Source organism: Ovis canadensis, chromosome 6, assembly GCF_042477335.2.
Source record: "Ovis canadensis isolate MfBH-ARS-UI-01 breed Bighorn chromosome 6, ARS-UI_OviCan_v2, whole genome shotgun sequence".
Lineage (NCBI taxonomy): Eukaryota > Metazoa > Chordata > Mammalia > Artiodactyla > Bovidae > Ovis > Ovis canadensis.
Genome location: NC_091250.1, coordinates 76,183,305 through 76,203,238, shown reverse-complemented (window position 1 = coordinate 76,203,238; position 19,934 = coordinate 76,183,305). Strand labels below are relative to the sequence as shown.

The following is a 19,934-nucleotide window of genomic DNA, read 5'->3' as shown; positions in this document are numbered from 1 at the left end:
TCCCTAACTCTGCTTCTCGGCTCCCTGTTCCCCTTTTCTTGGCACCTCGGGCTCTGCCCACCTCCCTATCCCTGCCCCTGCCCACCGCTTGCTGTTGCCTTCAAGCCTGGTATGGGGCTGGGTGTGAGCCTGGGGAGGGTTGTGTTAGGCACACAGTCTCCATGATGTCTTAGGAAGGAGCAAAGTAGTGACCTGCCCAGCCCGGGCAGACAGCATAGCGGTGTGTTCAGTGGGTGACGCATTGGGGCCCCGCCCACTCCCAGTTCAGGTACCTCGCATCCCCTGACACAGGTGCCGTAATAGAATGGAGGGTCATCTGTTTACTGTGAGCTAGGGTGGTGGGTCCATGGGAAAGGGGATTCCTGGCTCAGTTTCCCCACTCTTGGCCAGGGCATGGTACATCATCCCAGCAGCTGATGGTCTGTGGGGATGAGTGGCCTGTGGTGGTCTGCACTTACCCTGTAAGTATCCCCATCCTCAAGAGAGTACAGCACTGAATACATGTAAAAGTAACACCATTAGGAATCTAAAGAAAGAATGCAGAAGAAAGGAAAAAGCTTCATGTCAATACTTTTTTATAGCTTTTTTCCCACTGCTTTTTAAACACATTTTCATTTGCATCTTATGTAGCAGGACCTAGATATTCTTCTGAATCCCAAAGCAGATCTATGTCTATGCATAAAACAGCAAATAGGTTCCTGTAGCAGTAGTTAAGTGGGGAACACCAACCAGGTTCAAAACCTTAGCTCCTAGGCTGAAAGCTGCCATATTGCCATTGGTTCTGTAAGAATCCCAGGGCTTGCAGTTGAAATCTCCGTTGCTCTTAATTTGCTGAGCTTCGTTCTAAGCACATACTGGTTGGATGATGGCTGCGCCAGAGCCAGCGGTGTTCTGAACAAGTTCTTGGTCTGCTGCTGACACCCTGACCTTTAAAGATAAATTGTATGGTGAGAAAGGGAAGGAACGCAGTAACACAAGAAGGCAGGCTGTGAATAATTTGCTTTTCTACCAGATATTTTACAAGGGCTGTCAGCAAAGGCTGGAGGAAGAAAGGTGAGCAGCAGCATTATTTTGCTTTACCCCAGAAGGGCTGGGCCAGTGATGTCTGTAAAGCTGAGTGTGAAACTGATGAGAGTAGACCAGGAGGGTGATGCACAGAATGCAGATCAAATTAGTAACAGGAATAGGAGGCCTGGTTGAGCTGTTACCTAAGATGACACTTTCTCTTTTTTCCTCCCAGTTTATTGCTTACTGAATTCTTGACCTTCCCCTGTTCTATTGCCAGCATGTCTATTCCAGCACCTATTAGGAATTTATGTGAATAAGGAGGCTCAGCTTTCTCATAAGTAACTGAAGTTGTACTTAGTTCAAAACAAAAAGTGTATGTGTTGTATTATTTATTTTATATCCTTCTTTGTTCCATAAAAGATCTGAGAAGACTTATAAGAACACTTAGAAGCCACAGAAAACATAATGGATAATCAGTGCATCTGTCTGTACTGGGATAGTAGATGGAGTTAGGACAGATCAGACTGGGGAGAAGGAAAAAGCATGGTTTTTCAGCATATAGGACTTGGCACAGTTATGAGCATTGACCTTTGGGTTCATCTTTGTCCTTCCTGGTGATTATTTACATTGAGGATTCTTACAGTAAATGGTATGCATTCCTGTAAGGGCATCTCAGAATCCTGTAAGAACTTCTGCAAACAATGTATGCTTCTAACTCCCCCACCCCTCCCCTAGGTCTAGGGGACCTAGATTCTGAAGGTCTCCCTGCTATAGAAAGTCACTGGCACTCTTGGGGACCCCAAGCCTGTTGGGGGGAGAGAAGGGTTTCAGATTCCTGCCCTCTGTGCCTGCACTCTGCCTGAGGTAGAAGCATCTCAGGTCCTGATGGAATGCCATGGTTTTTCCAGGGCTCTATTATAAAATAATTGTAATAATGTATATTTATTGAGTACTAATTTTTTGCCAGACATAATCCTAAAGACTTCATTTCTGTTAACTCTCATCCTCACAAAAATTTAAGGGATTCAGTAGCCCAGCTACGTGAACCGTGAACTTCCAGATGTTCAAGCTGGTTTTAGAAATGGCAGAGGAACCAGAGATCAAATTGCCAACATCCACTGGATCGTGGAAAAAGCAAGAGAGTTCCAGAAAAACTGGAACTATTTCTGCTTTATTGACTACTCCAAAGCCTTTGACTGTGTGGATCACAATAAACTGTGGAAAATTCTGAAAGAGATGGGAATACCAGGCCACCTGACCTGCCTCTTGAGAAACCTATATGCAGGTCAGGAAGCAACAGTTAGAACTGGACATGGAACAACAGACTGGTTCCAAATAGGAAAAGGAGTATGTCAAGGCTGTATATTGTCACCCTGCTTATTTAACTTATATGCAGAGTACATCATGAGAAACGCTGGGCTGGAAGAAGCACAAGGTGGAATTAAGATTGCCAGGAGAAATATCAATAACCTCAGATATGCAGATGACACCACCCTTATGGCAGAAAGTGAAGAGGAACTAAAAAGCCTCTTGATGAAAGTGAAGAGGAGAGTGAAAAAGTTGGCTTAAAGCTCAACATTCAGAAAACGAAGATCATGTCATCTGGTCCCATCACTTCATGGCAAATAGTTGGGGAAACAGTGGAAACAGTGTCAGACTTTATTTTTTTGGGCTCCCAAATCACTGCAGATGGTGACTGCAGCCATGAAATTAAAAGACACTTACTCCTTGGAAGAAAAGTTATGACCAACCTAGATAGTATATTAAAAAGCAGAGACATTACTTTGCCAACAAAGGTCCATCTAGTCAAGGCTATGGTTTTTCCAGTGGTCATGTATGGATGTGAGAGTTGGACTGTGAAGAAAGCTGAGCACTGAAGAATTGATGCTTTTGAACTGTGGTGTTGGAGAAGACTCTTGAGAGTCCCTTGGACTGCAAGGAGATCCAACCAGTCCATTCTGAACGAGATCAGCCCTGGGTGTTCTTTGGAGGGAATGATGCTGAAGCTGAAACTCCAGTACTTTGGCCACCTCACAGGAAGAGTTGACTCATTGAAAAAGACTCTGATGCTGGGAGGGATTGGGGGCAGGAGGAGAAGGGGATGACAGAGGATGAGATGGCTGGATGGCATCACTGACTCTATGGATGTGAGTCTGAGTGAACTCTGGGAGTTGGTGATGGACAGGGAGGCCTGTCGTGCTGCGATTCATGTGGTTGCAAAGAGTCGGACATGACTGAGTGACTGAACTGAACTGAGTTTCATTATTGCAGATATGGAAACTGAAGCATAGGAAGTTAAGCAGCTAGTTAAATAGCAGAGTCAGGATTTGGCTCCAGAGCTCATGCTTATTAGATTGCCCCCAAAAAAGTCTCAATTGGAGCTTCACTTAGGGGCCACCATCAATTAATGTGATATACTCCAAATATATATATATATGTTTATTTGGAGTATGTATATAGATACACACACACACACACACACACACTTATATACACAGAGAGAGAGAGAGGGAGAGAGAACTTGAATTTTGCTCATTGGAAGAGAGGGAGAGAGAAATTTGAATTTTGCTCATTGGAAGCAAATGGCAAACCCATTTCAAGTAAACTGGTGGAGAATTATGACAGTGTGGACCAGCTTTCTGGTCTGACTTGAGTCAGAGGTGAAGTCTAGAAGTGAAATGGATGGGCCACAGGTGTTTTCAGACCATCCCTCAGTGATGTCGTTTCAACCAGGCTTTTGATAAAAGTTGGGCCAAAACAGGAGGAAGGACGGGGTCAGGGGGCCAGTGGTGGCTAGAGGGGCTCATTGAGTGTCTGGCAGTTGGCAGAGCCACACACTTTGGATGCCCCACGCACATGGAGCCCCTTTGGGGAAATTGAGTCTCGCTGTGCTTCTCTGGATGCAGGGTCTCGCCACCCTGCGACGGATATGGGCCGGGGGAGACCGTGCAGGGAAGGCTCAGATAATCCTTCAGTGCTGTTTCCAGCAACACTTAATGAAATTATTTTTTACAAATTGGGAATAAGTCCGTTGGTTTAGAACTGACATTGATGAGGCCACTTTGGAGGGGTTCTCCATCGCCACTACCCCCTGGCCTGTCCCATCTGCCTCTTGGTTTCTCCTTGCCTGTTTATGCTGCTGGGGCACCTAAGCAGGCAGAAGTGGCAAGATGTAGGTTCCCAGATGTTCAAGCTTTCCATAGATCTAAAGATATCTAAAGGGTATCTTTAGTTAACCCTTTCCATTCTTTTTAATTTGCCAACAACCCAGGAACTGAGTGCCTCATAAACAAGCAGAAGGTGTCCTTTCTTTAGGGACAAAAAAATATTTAATTTCATGTATGATGGAATTCTAAATACAGTCCCTGGAGAATAAATAGATTGTTAGAAAAAGTGTCTTCCTTACTCCCTCAATGAAACCTAGTTGCTGGAAAAATAAAAGTTGTTTTTAGGCCATCAGGATGTGAATATTTCAAAATTCCCTCTAGCCACTCTGAGTCTAAACATCCTGATAATCAGTTGCTCAGTGAAAATCTAAGTAGCAGCATAAATGATCTCTTCTCCCCACACTACCCCCCGCCTTCCCGCAAGAGCAAAGTATTTTTATAACTCTGCCAGTGTTTTATGAGCCGACCTACTTTTTTATACAGTGAATGTGTTTTTTAGTTGATTGCCGTGTATGCATAAGTTTGTATATGATTCTGAGCTCTTTAGCTTTTTCTTTTAAGATAATTATATATTTATACAAAAGTCGCCAAGACTGAGTTCCCATATTACCTTCCACCTATCTTCCCATAATAACATCTTCATAATCATGGACAGTTATCCAAAGTAAGAAAATAATATTGACACCATATTACTAACTAAAATAGGCTTTGTTCATTCCCATTTTCCAGTGTTTCCCACCGATAGCCTTTTTTTGTTCTAGGACCTCATCCAGGATACTACATTGCGTGTACTGAACTCTTAAAAAATTGTTTTACCTGTTCCTTTCCACAGTTCTCAGATTTATTATTCTTAATTCTATTAATACTATTCTATTTAAATAATTGCACCATAATCTGTCTAGATACCCAGTAGTCATACAATTTCCAGTACTACAGAGCAGAGCTGCAACTTCATAGGAATAGGTGGCTTTTTTTCCCTTTAGATCATTGCTTTGGTACAGATTGCTGAAACCAGTATTACCAGGTCAAAGGCTATCGGCTTATGGCTTCTGTCAGTTATTGCAAAATTGTTTTTCAGGAAGGCTGCAGCAGCATGTAATTCCATCTGTTAATACCCCAGAAGACACCTTTGTCCGCTGCCCGCTGTTCTCTAGGCTTTGCCATTTTTATTTATTCACATTATTAGTTATATTGCATGTGAGCTACTACCTCCTACTTTAAATTTCCTCCTCTTAAGTTATCAACTAGGACATTTGTTTTGTCAGTTACAAAACCCTGTGTTTATTATGGAACTCCATGTTTCTGTCCTTTCTTGGCTGTTTTTTCCTCTTGCTTTTCTGTCCATTTTTAAAATGAAAACTTTGGTTTGGGATAATTTGAGATATACAGAAAAGTGGCAAAGATAGTACAGAGAGATCCTATATTCCCATCACCCAGCTTCCCTTTTTTTACGTAACCGTAGTGCCCTTGTCAAACCTGAATAGTGGTACAAAACTATTAACTAAAATCTTTTCTGATTTTACCAGTCCTTCTTCTAGGTCTGTCTTTGGTTTCAGGACAGCACAGGGTGTTTAATCTCTCTGCATTTTTAAATGCAAAACTTTGTTTGTAATCTAATTATTTTTTTCTTTGTCTATTTTGTGTCACTTTTCCATGTGAAAATGCTGTTTTTAAACTTTGCATTTTATATTGGAGTATCTTTGATTGACAGTGTTGCGTTAGTTTCACGTATACAGCAAAGTGACTCAAGTTATACATATACGTGTATCTATTCTTTTTCAGATTCTTTATGTGAAAATGTTTTTTAAATGTTTGTATGTCCAAACGTTTTGTAGATAATCGCCTTTTGTGCTTCATTTGTCAAGAAGGCAGTTTCTTTGTCGTGTTTGGGTGGCCAGGTTGCACTTATCAATGTCCCTAATTCTGCATCTGCCCCTGTGCTCATCCGAGTTTCATACCTTAAAATCCTAATTTAGCCCTTTAAAACTTTCCTTTTCTCATGGCATATGGCTTACTGCTGGCCAAATGCTTGACTAGAATGAGTAACACTAAGATACATCCAGTTATAATTAATCTGTTGAAAACTGAATGCTTTGAAAAATACGTACTAATTCCTTAGAATTTCTTCCCTTTGTGTCACTATGCTGGACTTCTGTAAAGGAAGTGTTCTGCCATCTCGTGGACAGTATTGAAAATTACATCCATAGAGAAACTGGCATTTCATCTGGACTGAATTGCTTGTAGCTTGTTCAGCTGCTCAGTCGTGTCCAACTCTTTGCGACCCCAGCATGCCAAGCTTCCCTGTCCTTCACCATCTCCTGGAGCTTGCTCAAATTCATGTCCATTGAGTCAGTGATGCTTGTAGCTAGAAATGACATTAAAGATGGTCTGATGGGTCTCTTACAGGTGAAAAGGTAAGCTCCAGAAATTTTGAGTACATAACTTTACTAGGGTCACACAATCAGTGGTGGAGATGTATTCGAAGGTGGTCTCCTGGGCCTTTGATCACCCCATCCTACTGTCTTCTCTGAGTGTATAATAAATCATTTTCAGGATATTTGTGAGGAGAAGTAATTAGATCTGCATTTAGAACACTGCTCTTTGGCATTCACGACAAAGGAACTGGGTAAGGAAGGTGGTATTGTCCCAAGCATTAAACTATCTGGGTTCCAGCTTCCTTGGCTGTAAAATGAATGTGTTCTTAAGTCACTTCTGGTTCCGAGGAATGAAGTCTGGTTCTGAGGTCTGACGTGGAATGAGAAGTCCTGATCTCTGGCATCTGGAGATGAAGTAGTTCCGTCTGCTCTGTCTCCAAGTCCAGAGGGAGCCTGGCTTGGAGGGTTGCAGGCAGGGCTGGCCCCTTTTCTGACCTCACTCTCCTCCTGCGCCCCGCACTCTGTTGGACCCGAACATGCAGTTTTCCTGCTAATGCCAGGCACCATGCTTATTTCCCGTGTATTACAGATGAGAAATTGGTGCTTCAAGCAGGTTAAATAATTCTTTTATCACAGCCAGTAACCTGTGGAACTGGGACTCTAGGTTTGTTGCCATTGACTCCACAAAGTCTGAGTTGGTGTCCACCCACTCCCAGTGACCGTTTCCATCAGCTTTACGGTCACTGGCTATGTGACATTTGGAATGGAGGTAGCAGGAATATTGAAGGTAAGGCAGGGTAGGGAGGCCAGAGGGTCACTGCTTCAGGACAGATGCCTCCCTTCCTTTCCACCGTCCCCCACATTCATGTGGTCCAGTCCTTTTCAATGCTTTCAAACTTTCCTGCCCACGTTGGCAAATTCGAATTCAGTTGTCCTGGGGCCAGACTGCAAGGTACTGCGATTCTGCTAAGCTCTAGCGTGCTGCTGATGCTGCTGGTCTGTACACAACGTGCTGTCCAGTAGCAACAGTAAAAAGTTTGAAATCTGGTCAACAAGGCTTTGTGTTCATGCATCCTCTACAGTCTTTGTATCCGGGACCTCCCAGTTCAGGCATGGCCACTTGCAGCCAGTTCTCAGTGTATCAGGGGTGTTTTTCCCAGGCATTGCTTTTTGTGAAAGCTTTGCTTGTCTCCTTCCTCTTTTGTTATACCCTGGCCCAGATGGAGACAAAGGGGGAAGAGATGATACAGATCAGTAGGTCTGGTAGAGACACTTTCAGAAATGAACGGTGAATGAACTTGAGATTCCAGTATTTGTATGTGAGCTTTATTTATCTGTGTCCTCCCTTGGTTCCTCTTAGAATAGATTTTCCCGAAGTAATTCTATTAGTGGCTACTGACTAGATTAGCACTAATAGATAAACAGGAAGGGTAGGGAGTATCTTTTCTCATTCAGGCTTATTTCTGGTCTTTGTAGCAAATTCGCTGTCATTACTTAGCATTTATATGGGATTTTTTATGTCTGCGTATAGTTCTTAGAATTGATTTTTGTTCACATGGCACTGGTTTTTTTCTTTCAGAAATCCTCATCTGTGTGAGAAGCTTGGGTTTGATTTCTGTTGTTGACTCATTGAGTCAAAAACATTTATTGAATCCTGAATGTTAAAGGAGAAGTCATGTGTTATAATGGCCAAGAGCATGGACTCGGGACCCCAGCTGTTTGGGTTCAAAGCCAGACTCTGCTGGTTACTTAGCTGGATAACGCTGGGCAAGGTACTTAGCCTCTCTGTGCCTCAGTTTCCTCATCTGGAGATTGGGAGTGATAATAGTGCCTACCCCACAAAGCTATGGAAAACATTAAGTGAACTGATACAAACATAAGATAATATGTCAAGTGGTTAGAACTATCTCAGTCATACTTTCTGCATTAGCCATTATGACTCAGCTCTTGCAAGGAGGAGTGGCTATGACCCCTGCCTTCAAGGGGCAGACAGCAAACAGGCAAATTCAGTGCTGAGCTCTGGTGCCATGAAAGGATGCTCTGCCGCCATGAAAGGATGCTCTGCCAGGGACACCTACCCTGGCTGGGTGTAAGGATGGCTTTTCCAGAAGGAGATGAGGCCTAAGCCAATGAGTATACTTGGATTGCAATGGGATTTGGTGATTCTCTTCCCAGATTTATTGATTTATTTATGGCTGCACTGGGTCTTTGTTGCTGCGTGAGGGCTCTCTTTAGTTGCAGCAAGCAGGGGCTACTCTAGTTGTCCGTGGGCTTCTCCTTGCAACGGTTTCTCCTTCTGTTGACCCAGAGCATGGGCCTCAGCAGCTGTGGCATGCGAGCTCAGGAGACCAGGGATCGAACCCACGACCCTAGCATTGGCAGGTGGATTTTCTTAACCACTGGACCACTAGGGAAATCCTCCGAAATTTAAATGTAAATGCAGAAGATTAAAAAATAATTTCATGTGTAATTTTGTGTTGATTTTCAGCAAATGCTTCTAGGAACAGGTCTGTTAAAATGAGACCATCTGTATTTGTCCGGTACTGCAGATAACAGTTGTTTCTGCTGTCTTTTCCTATGTACATGTGTAATAAACTACACCAAAACATGGTAGCTTAAGACAACTATTTTGCTCATGAAACAAATTTGGTGGATTCAGGAATTTGGGAAGGGCTCCGTGGTGCAGTTCCTTTTTAACCCACATGGGGGCATTTGGGAGCAGGTGAGGCTGGAGAATCCACTTCCAATGGCTTCTTCACTCAGGTGCCTGGTAGCTCAGTGTTCCTAGGCTGCTGTCTCTCTTCAGTGGCATCTCCATGGGGCTTGGAGTTCTCACAGAGTGGTGGTCTTTGGGTTAGGCAGGTACACTTCTCATGTGGTATCTGGCTTCCAAGGAGTAGGAAGCTGAAGCCACCAGGTGAGATGAGGCTGTTTCAGGAAACAGCCCCACATCACTTCCACCCTACTCAGCGGATGAGAGCAGTCACAGCCCAGACCCGGGAGTGGAAACACAGGCTCCACCTCTTCAGGGAGAATGTCAAGGTCATGCTGTTAAGAGCATGTGGGACAGGGGAGCTTTATCATTGACATCTTTGGGACATACAGTCTATGACAGATGTTGTTCTCACGTTTTAGTCATTCAGGGAAAATGCCCTCAGTGAAGGGCATGGCTATCAACACAGCTGAATCAAGAAACCGAGGCACAGAGCCAAGGATGAACATACCAAGTCTCGGCCAAATGAAATGGCTTTCAGGTTGACATTCACGAAGAGAAAACAAGGACCATCTCATGAAGCCTTAGGAGAGGTGGACGGAGCACAGAGAGGCCAAGTCATCTGCCCAGGAGTGTATCGCTGGTCTGGGGAGAGCAGGACTCAAGCCAGGCTCCCGACTGTGGACCAGCATGATTTTCTGCTGAGCAGAGCGACACTCGCTGCCTCTTGGACACTGATCCAGTGGCCTTCAGTACTCATTTTGTCTCCCAGCCCAGAGGACAGCTTTTGTGTTTCTGAGACTGTTTTCCTCCCTTTATTTGCCAACATGACCACGCATAATGCTGCGTTTCCAGCAGAACCACGGCTCCTTTTCCCTTAGTAACTTCTGGTCACTTCGCTTGCCTGAATGAGCAGTCGAGGAATTGGCAGCCGTGTGAACCCTGGGTTTTGAAAGGCGCTGTTGAAACAGACTGCATTGTTATCCCACTGTTGGCAGCTGGCCCTGCAGTGGGCAGGTGCCTGGAAGGCTAATTAAGGAGGGGCAGACTTCCTCCTTCTCCTGAAGGAAGGAGGCAAGTGAGGTGACTGACGGGTGACCCCCAGCAGCAGTGGCAGAGGTGGGCGTCCTGGCCCCGTGAGATCCTGGTCAAGAATTCTGGGTTGTGGGTGGTCGCAGAGCTGAACAGCCTCCAGCAGAAACAGCAGCAGCAGCAGCACTGCCTTCATCCAGCGGGGCCTTCCAGGGAGAGCCAGCTGCTCAGGACCTAGGGGTCCTGAAGCTAGCAATCCAAGCAACACGTACTGGGCATTATCTTCTCAGGACTTAATCCTGGTGCCAGTATTGATGTAGTACTGCGGCCATTTCTTATTTATTTTCAGTTAATGAAATTGACAAAGAAACAATGGTTCCTCCTAGAGCACTATTAGAAAGATTCAGGCACTGAGGCATTTTAACTAAGCCACACTGTTCTCTCACTCTTTTACCTCCTATTTAAAATCACATCAGAGTATGAAGCCACAAGAATCAAAGACTGAGATCTTTCTCTGTTCAGGTTCTGGTGCTTTTAAGGAAATGGTTTTAATAGTCAGGCTTGTTTATTTTCAGTCTCTTAAATTGACACCAAGAGCGACAGCCCTCAAATTGTCTGCAACCAAGTAATCCATCCAGTCGTTCTGTATATGCGGTACTTAGTCAACAGCTGTGGTGTGCAAGATGATATAATCAATCAGATCGAGGAGGGGAGCCAAAGAAAATAATAGAGACAATGGTAGTCTCATTTAAGAATGACAGTTACGATGTTACTGAACTTAAGTTCCATAAGAAGGGAGAAATAATTTGCAGCTGTACGTGGAATTTCAGTTGCTTTGTGTTGAAGGAGACATTTGAGATCGGTTCACTAAGCATAATCCGTAAATAGTTTAAATTAACAGCGTTAAGTGTCCATCAGCAGATGGATGAAGAAGATGTAGTATATCTATGCAATGGAATATTATTCAGCTTGTCACTTGTGACAGTGTGAGTGGACCTCAAGGGTGTTATACCAAGAGAAAGACAAATACTGTATAATGTCTATTATATGTGGAATCTAGAAAAGCTGAACTCATAGAAACCGAGTAGCCCCTGGTGGTTGCCAGGGGCTGGAGAACAGGGAAATGGGAGACGTTTAAGGGTACATACTTGGAACTGGGAGGCAAATAAATCCTGAAGCTCCAATATAGTGTAGTGATTATAGTCAACAATACAGTATTGAAAATGTCAAAGTTGCTAAGAGACTAGGTCTTGGTTGTTCCCACCAGAAAAGAGAAATGATAAAAATTCGATGTGATAGAGGGGTTAATGAACACTACGGTGGTGATCTTACTGAAATATATTAACATATCAGCATGTTGTACCTTAAACTTACATAATGTTATATATCAATTATAGCTCAATTTTTGACTGTTTAAAATAATTCAATTTGACCTTAAGAAATCCTCAGACTGAAAATCAATTCAGTAAAACTGAACCAGCACATTCTTAACCCACATCTCCAGCCAAACAATGCTACAGTTCAGCTCCTGTGTGCAGGGCAGAAAGGTGTCCCTTCAGGTTCCTTTACAGTCGCTCATTCTCTCAGCAGACCTGCTGCTCAAGAAGGGGACACAGGTCCCCACCTGAGGCCCACTTTTCAGCTCCAGCCACATGCCCAACGGTCGGTTTGACCAGCATACTACCCCTGTCTCTAACAAAGCTGAAACGTTGGCCTATTATAAATGACACATGGACCCTAGAAGCCAGAATATATGATTTCTCAAAAAGGCTTTCTGAGAGTTGTGATATTATCAGAGCTGTGAGATCAAATGAGAGTGATAGCAACCTAGAGCTTATTTTATAGAAAATGTCAGTTTTCTCTCTTCACATAATGCTATGAGGCAATGCCACTTAGTAAATAAAATACCTTATAAAGAAGACATCTCTCCTGCTTCAGGTATTCTAATACATGTCTGCCACGTTTTGGTTGAGATGTGGAAACAATGAAACGAATGGATACCCAACGTAGACCTTCATCGTTTGGCAACGGTAGAGGGTGGGTGGAGAAGGTAACTAACAGTTCTGGCTCCAGCCATGTGCTGGGCACACTGCTGGGCGCTTTACTTGCAGTAGGCCATCTGATTCTCGGAGCAACCCTGCAAAGGAGGGTGACATTGTTCCTCCCATCTTATGGATGAGCAAATTGAGATTCAGAGACCCCCAAGTCACTTTCCTAAAATGACAGATCTGTTCTGTGGATGAATTTGAACCTGATTGAAGCCAACTCTAAAGCCTGCGTTCTGATAATACCAGTGATGATTGCTGATGTTCATTGAACATTTAGTATGTATCAGTTCAGTTCAGTCACTCAGTCCTGTCCTACTGTTTGCGACCCCATGGACTGCAGCACACCAGGCTTCTCTGTCGATCACCAACTCCCAGAGCTTGCTCAAATTCATGCTTAGTGTATGTGGGGTACACGTATACCAAGGTGGTTTGGAGCTAAAGTCAGAAAAAGCTCGTTTCCTGTCTTTCAGGCTCATCTAGCACCTCTGTGAGAGGCAGTTGCGAACACCCACATTCTGCTTCCAGCGCCTGCTTTCCGCAAGCCCTATGAGCTGTGTTCTCTTATGTCTCCTATATTTAGTTGAAACTGAGGCACAGAATCCTGCCCACAGTTCCACAGCTGATAAATGGCAGAGCTGAGATGTGAACCCAGGCAGCCTGGCTTCAGAGACCAAGCTTTTCATTTCTGGGCTGTGCTTCCTCTCATGGAGGTGGGCCTTCCCATGGCCTTGCAAGCATGCCATTGGAAGATTGAGAGGAAAAAAATGATCTTGTGTGTGTGTCTGTGCATGTGTGTTTCAGTGGATTGTTGAAGCAGCTGACTCCCAGGGAATGACCAAAGAGGAAAGAACAGCCAGAGCCTTTGTCCCTAATGTAGGACCATGTTCCAAGGGGAAAGGGTATGAAATAGGAGCGAGAATACCTGGGTTCTGGCCCCAATACTATTGTGTGACTTTGTTAACCTCTCTGGACATCACTTATCTCATATGTAAAATGGGATGGCACTAATGCCTAGTCTGGGAAACTCATAGTGTGAAGACCAAGTAAGATGTTATAGAAATGCTTTGATGTATATGACATGTGATTTTGGTCTTCCAAGAGTTTCTTTAGAAAATTCTGATGTAATGGTTCCCAGGAGACCAATCAGTCATGGTGAATTATTCTTTTTTGCTGCTGTGTAGGTCCCGTCAGCTAGAGGCAGTGTGGGGCTGAGCCCAGTCCCAAGCATGCCATCTTTAGGCCACCTTCCCTCTCTCTCTAATCCAACTGGTTTGGGAATCATTTTAGCAATTGGCATATTATAGCGTGGTGTAATAGCAACCCACTCCGGTACTCTTGCCTGGAGAACCCCAGGCAAGAGTAGGCTGCAGTCCATGGGGTCACTAAGAGTTGGACACGACTGAGGGACTTCACTTTCACTTTTCACTTTCATGCATTGGAGAAGGAAATGGCAACCCACTCCAGTGTGCTTGCCTGGAGAATCCCAGGGACGGCGGAGCCTGGTGGGCTGCCGTCTATGGGGTCGCCCAGAGTCAGACACAACTGAAGCGATTTAGCAGCAGCAGCAGCAGCGTGTTGTAGCTTAAGTGAAGCAGGATTACTTTTGTTTCTTCAGACTTTAGAAAATAAAACAAATAATGTCTGGTAACACACTGGTTATTAATGAAAATGCAGACAGTACCAGCTTATACAAGTTATATGAGGGATTTTTAAATCTAATTTTCAGAAAGGAGATAGTGACGATAGGAATAAAGAATTCCTCTGTGTCAATGGGGTTGAGTGTGTGGTGCCTCATTTAATAGATAGAACAAATCCTGAAACAGTTTTTTAACTGGTTGGTGTGTGTGTGTGTGTGTGTGTGTGTGTGTGTGTGTGTGTGTGTGTGATTTCTCACCTTACACAGAGCATATTACTCTCCCCTTCTTCTGTATGTTAAGGCACATTTATGTAAATCCTGCATCAATTCAGAATCCCTCGGTGGTTCAACCCAGATGGCAGTGACTTGAGTTCAGTAATGAGAGTCTTCCCTTCCCAATGCCCAGGGAGAAGCCAAATCTGAGGTTGGTCTCAGACCTCTGAGTTCTGGTTGAAAAGCTTTGGGCTTCAGCCACCAGGAGCTTTAGATTAGCTTTAAAACAAAGCAGAAACAAAAATTCCAAGGTTCTCTGTATTATTGACATCAGAGTTGCCCTCCTTTTACAGGAAACTCTAGATTGTTCCTTCCGTGGTTGCTACTTCTCCCCAGTGTTTGCAGTGATTTCAGAGATTACAAAGACTGCCAAAAAGTGGGGGATTGCAGCAGAGTCTGGCCTGGAGTCTGGCTTGCTGCCGTTAACAGCATTAAAGCACTTATATTGTCCGCAAGATAAGTGTTGATAAATAATGTAGCACCTGTAAAACATTTTCCCCAAAATCTTTTTTTAAACTTATTAAAAAGTTAACACATAAGGGCGGGGGGGAAATTGACACAGGAAGCTCAGAAATTCACCATTGGCCCATAGTTTTTTTGGCATCACATTTATGCAGAACCTCCGTGTTCCTCTGGAGTTCTTTGCAGACCTCTCTCTGTGGAAGGTTCAAGTCTGCCAAGATGAGCGCATTGCCAGCGCTCACTTTGTACTGGCAGGGTGGGGGTGTGCTAGGTGAAGCTGGTCCTCGTTCTCCCCAGAGGAAGCTGTGTAGAGTTAAGATAACATGATTTTGCCAGCACTGGGGCCTTCCACATTGTTAATACATGAAGAGATTCTCAAGACAGAAATAAACATTTTATTTTGTGTCCTCTTTTATGTGCTTAAGTGGAACTACTTTCTTCTCCTTCAAGATGTGAAGACTCTTCCCGAAGCAATTTGAGAAGTGGGACAGTTGAGGGTCTCATGTATTGTTGGGGAATAAGTTTCAAAGAGGTTGCCTTTTGCGTGCAGAGTCATAACTTAGATAGCACCTCTAAGCTGGTCATCTCTGTTGAAACAGGAATGTCACTGGGGACGGTTGATTCAACATCCTGCTTTTAAAACTTTGCCCCCAGGTGAAGAGCCCAAAGCCCCCTTGGTAGAGTTTCCTTGTTTTATCCCTTTATGTTGAGAAGCTCATCTGCCTCGTTTCGACTCACTCAAATGCGTTCCTTTTTATGGCTGAGTGTGTATATATACATACCACAACTTCTTGATCCATTTATCTGTTGATAGGCATCTAGGTTGCTTCCATAGCCTAGCTATTATAAATAGTGCTGCAATGAACATTGGGGTACATGTATCTTTTGCAGTTATGATTTTCTCAGGGTATGTGCCCAGTAGTGGGATTGTTGGGTCATACAGTAAAGTTCTTTCTTTTTGGCTGCACTGGGTCTTTGCTGCTGCCCTTGGGCCTTCTCTGGTTGTGGTGACAGGGGCTCCTCACTGACTGCAGTGGGCAGACTTCTCATTGTGGAGGCCCCTCTTGTTGCGGAGCACAGGCCCTAGGGCATGCGGGCTCAGTAGCTGTGATGCACGGGCGTAGTTGCTCCCTGGCATAAGCGATCTTCCCGGATCAGGGATCAAACCCATGTCCTCTGTGGTGGCAGGCGGATTCTTAACCACTTGACCACCCGGGAAGCTCCATATGGTAGTTTTATTCCTAATCTTTTAAAGAAATCTCCATACTGTTCTCCATTGTGGCTGTATCAATTTATATTCCCACCAGAAATGCAAGAGGGTTTCCTTTTCTCCACACACTATTACACAGAGTGAAGTAAGTCAGAAAGAGAAAAACAAATATCGTGTATTAACACTTATATATGGAATCGGGAAAGATGGTACTGATAAAATATTTGTACGGCAGCGGTGGAGATGCAGAAATAAAGAACAGACTGTGGACACAGTGGGGAAAGGAGGAAAAAGCAAAAGTGAAAGTTGCTCAGTCACGTCTGATTCTTTGTGACCCCATGGACTATACTGTCCATGGAATTATCCAGGCCAGAATACTGGAGTGGGTAGCCATCCCCTTCTCCAGGGGATCTTCCCAACCCAGGGATCAAACCCAGGTCTCCCACACTGCAGGCGGATTCTTCACCATCTGAGCCACAAGGGGAGCCTGGGGTAAGGAGAAAGAAAGAAAGAAAGAGAAGTCGCTCAGTCATGTCTGACTTTTTGCAACCCCGTGGACTGTAGCCCACCAGGCTCCTCTGTCCATGGGATTCTCCAGGCAAGAATACTGGAGTGGGTTGCCATTTCCTTCCCCAGGGGAATTTTCCCGACCCAGGGATTGAACCCAGGTCTCCCGCATTGCAGGCAGACGCTTTAACCTCTAAGCCACCAGGCAAAGAGAGAGTAGCATCGAAACATATATGTTACCATATGTAAAATAGATAGCCAGTGGGAATTTGCTGTATGACGCAGGCAGCTCAAATCATGTGCTCTGTGACCTAGAGAGGTGGGAGGGAGGTTCAAGAGGAAGGGGACATACGTATACGCATCAACATGAATGGCAGAAACCAACACAGTATTGTAAAGCAATTATCCTCCAATTAAAAATAACTTTATTTTTAAGAAAGCACAATCACAAAGTATAGAATTTTTTTTTTAAAGTTCATCATTCCCTCTCTCCAAATTCTTGTCATTCCAGAGATTACTTGATACCCTATGTAGAAGGAGGACTTTGGGCTGCATCTTCCCCAACACTTTTCCAGCTACTTCTCCATAGCCTTTCTCATTCTTCTCTGAAAAAATTAATCCAGACTTCCTTCGCCTTTCTTTATAGTTTATATTGCTTTAGTTAGTTTTAGTGACTTTCTTTAGGAGACCCTGCATCTTCTCATTAGAATAAAAAAATAAATCAACAGATATTAAGTGCTGCTGGTGTGTGTGGCACTTACCTAGGCATTGTGGGAGACGAGAAAAAGCACACACAAGGGGTCTCATCTCAGGTGGCTCCTGGGGGAGGTGGCAAGGGGGAGAATCAGAAGACCCCATTGCCTACCCATACCCGCCACTCATGGACCGGGAGACCCTGGGTGAGTCACTACCCGTTGATGGGCTTCATCCGTCAAGCAAAAGGGACAAGCAGAGCTTTCAGTTTGGCTCTGAAAACAAGGCTCAGAGGCTCCTGGGGCATTAATTCAAAGAACAGCAGAGCATTAAGAGATGGGCTACTGTTTCTACAGTGGAAACCCAGGAAAGAGGGAGGTGAGTTTGTTGATGAGTCTTCTCCTTGAACTTGGACCAGCAGTCTCTGGCCCAGATCACTGGATGGACCTCCACCCCAGGTCCATTCAAGGGGCACAGCTGCAGCTGTCACACAGATGGCATAATAAGCTTTGGGCAACATCAGGTGCTGCAGAGACCTGGGGTCCCCGCACCCTGCGGCTGGGTCCCCTGAATAATGTGAAGTTCTCTCTCCCTCCTTCTCTCCTTTCCCACCAGGAACTCTCTGCTCCTATCTATGAGTCTCTGTCATATTTGATGATGATCATCATCATCTCTGATGATTTCTGTTGTCATCTCTGGGAGTAGGTTTTTAGCTTTTATTCTGGTCTTTGCTGGAAATTTGCTCCATTTTAATTTTTCAGCTCTGTGTACATACATTCCTACCCTATGAATTCAATAGAGCTAATTTTAAGCAAAGCCTTTAAAACAGCTACTCAGAACTCTTTTTCCTTCTTGAATTGCTGTGAATGACTTGGAAGAGCATCTGCTCACACCCTCTTCATCTTTGCATTGCACTCTGGTGCCAGATGGTCAGGGACCATCTCCACAAATGGTGGTGACTAAGGAAGACTTCGATGAATGACCTTCCATGCCCACTACTTCCCCCACAAGGCAGAAACTCGTTCTTGTTGGCAGCAGCTCTGCAGCACTCTTGGGACTCGAGTTTACTTGTTTGTAAAATGAGGTGGCTGGGTTCCAGGTCCCCTGGGCCCTTATGCGCTAGGTCTCTATGCTGTGGGTAAAGGCTCTTCCTGTGTGCATGCTGTGTAGACTTCTAGGAGTCAGCTTTGCGAGTGAGGATCTGGTAAATCTCCCTTTAGGGTTGATCAAATCAACAGCTTTGCTTCTAACTGCGGTCTTTGTAGGTCGTCACACTCTATGAGTTCACTGTGTTCATCTCAGACCTTTTGTAAAAAGTTGCAGATATTTTGTTTCTTGGTAGCAGTGCAGTTTAAAAAAAATCTTTCTTATAAGCCAACAATAAAAACTACAATCAGTCCCAATAATGATGATGAGTATAGCTTTTGCGTGCATGCTAAGTTGCTTCAGTCGTGTCTGACTCTTTGCATCCCCATGGACTGCAGCCTGCCAGGCTCCTCTGTCCATGGGATTCTCCAGGCAAGTATACTGGAGTGGGTTGCCATGCCCTCCTCCAGAGGATCTTCCCGACCCAAGGATCAAACCTGCCTCTCTTGTGTCTCCTGAATTGCAGACAGATTCTCTACCACTGAGTCACCAGGGAAGCCGGAGTATCAGTTCAGTTCAGTCGCTCAGTCGTGTCCGACTCTTTGCGACTCCATGAATCACAGCACACCAGGCCTCCCTGTCCATCACCAACTCCCAGAGTTCACTCAAACTCATGTCCATCGAGTCGGTGATGCCATCCAGCCATCTCATCCTCTGTTGTCCCCTTCTCCTCCTGCCCCCAATCCCTCCCAGCATCAGAGTCTTTTTCAATGAGTCAACTCTTCCCGTGAGGTGGCTAAAGTACTGGAGTTTCAGCTTTAGCATCATCCTTCCAAAGAACACCCAGGACCCATCTCCTTCAGAATGGACTGGTTGGATCTCCTTGCAGTCCAAGGGACTCTCAGGAGTCTTCTCCAACACCATAGCTCAAAAGCATCAATTCTTCGGCGCTCAGCTTTCTTCACAGTCCAACTCTCACATCCATACATGACCGCTGGAAAAACCATAGCCTTGACTAGACGGACCTTTGTTGGCAAAGTAATGTCTCTGCTTTTGAATATGCTATCTAGGTTGGTCATAACTTTTCTTCCAAGGAGTAAGTGTCTTTTAATTTCATGGCTGCAGTCACCATCTGCAGTGATTTGGGAGCCCCAAAAAATAAAGTCTGACACTGTTTCCACTGTTTGCCTATCTATGTGCCATGAAGTGATGGGACCAGATGCCATGATCTTCATTTTCTGAATGTTGAGCTTTAAGCCAACTTTTTCACACTCCTCTTTCTCTTTTATCAAGAGGCTTTTTAGTTCCTCTTCACTTTCTGCCATAAGGGTGCTGTCATCTGCATATCTGAGGTTATTGATATTTCTCCCAGCTGGAGTATAGATTTTACCAAACACCAAATACTGTGCAAAGACTATATGACATGTATGAACTCATTTAACCCTCATAGTGATCATATTCTGTGCTTGGGGCAGAGAAGACTGCAGAACAAGCCTCTGCCTTATAATTTGTGTTACGGTGTGGGGAGAGAGAGAAATAGCAAAAGATAGCGTGTCCCAGCCCTGCCTAGCCCCAGGTCTCCAACCCTTAGCCTGGAGGGTGCCGCCTGTCTCCTGACCTCAGGCTCTCTGCACTTTCTGCTGGATCAGCAACCCCTCTAAAGCTCACATAGTCATCTTGCTTTCCCTGCAAGATAAAATGGCCAACTTTACATGCAAAACTTG

General features: G+C 44.5%; 1 protein-coding gene across 11 annotated transcripts in view; it reads left to right on the top strand.

Moving 5' to 3' along the window:
• APBB2 (amyloid beta precursor protein binding family B member 2) overlaps window positions 1-19,934 on the top strand; it is a 381,548-nt gene that overhangs the window by 271,051 nt on the left and 90,563 nt on the right. The window lies entirely within an intron of this gene.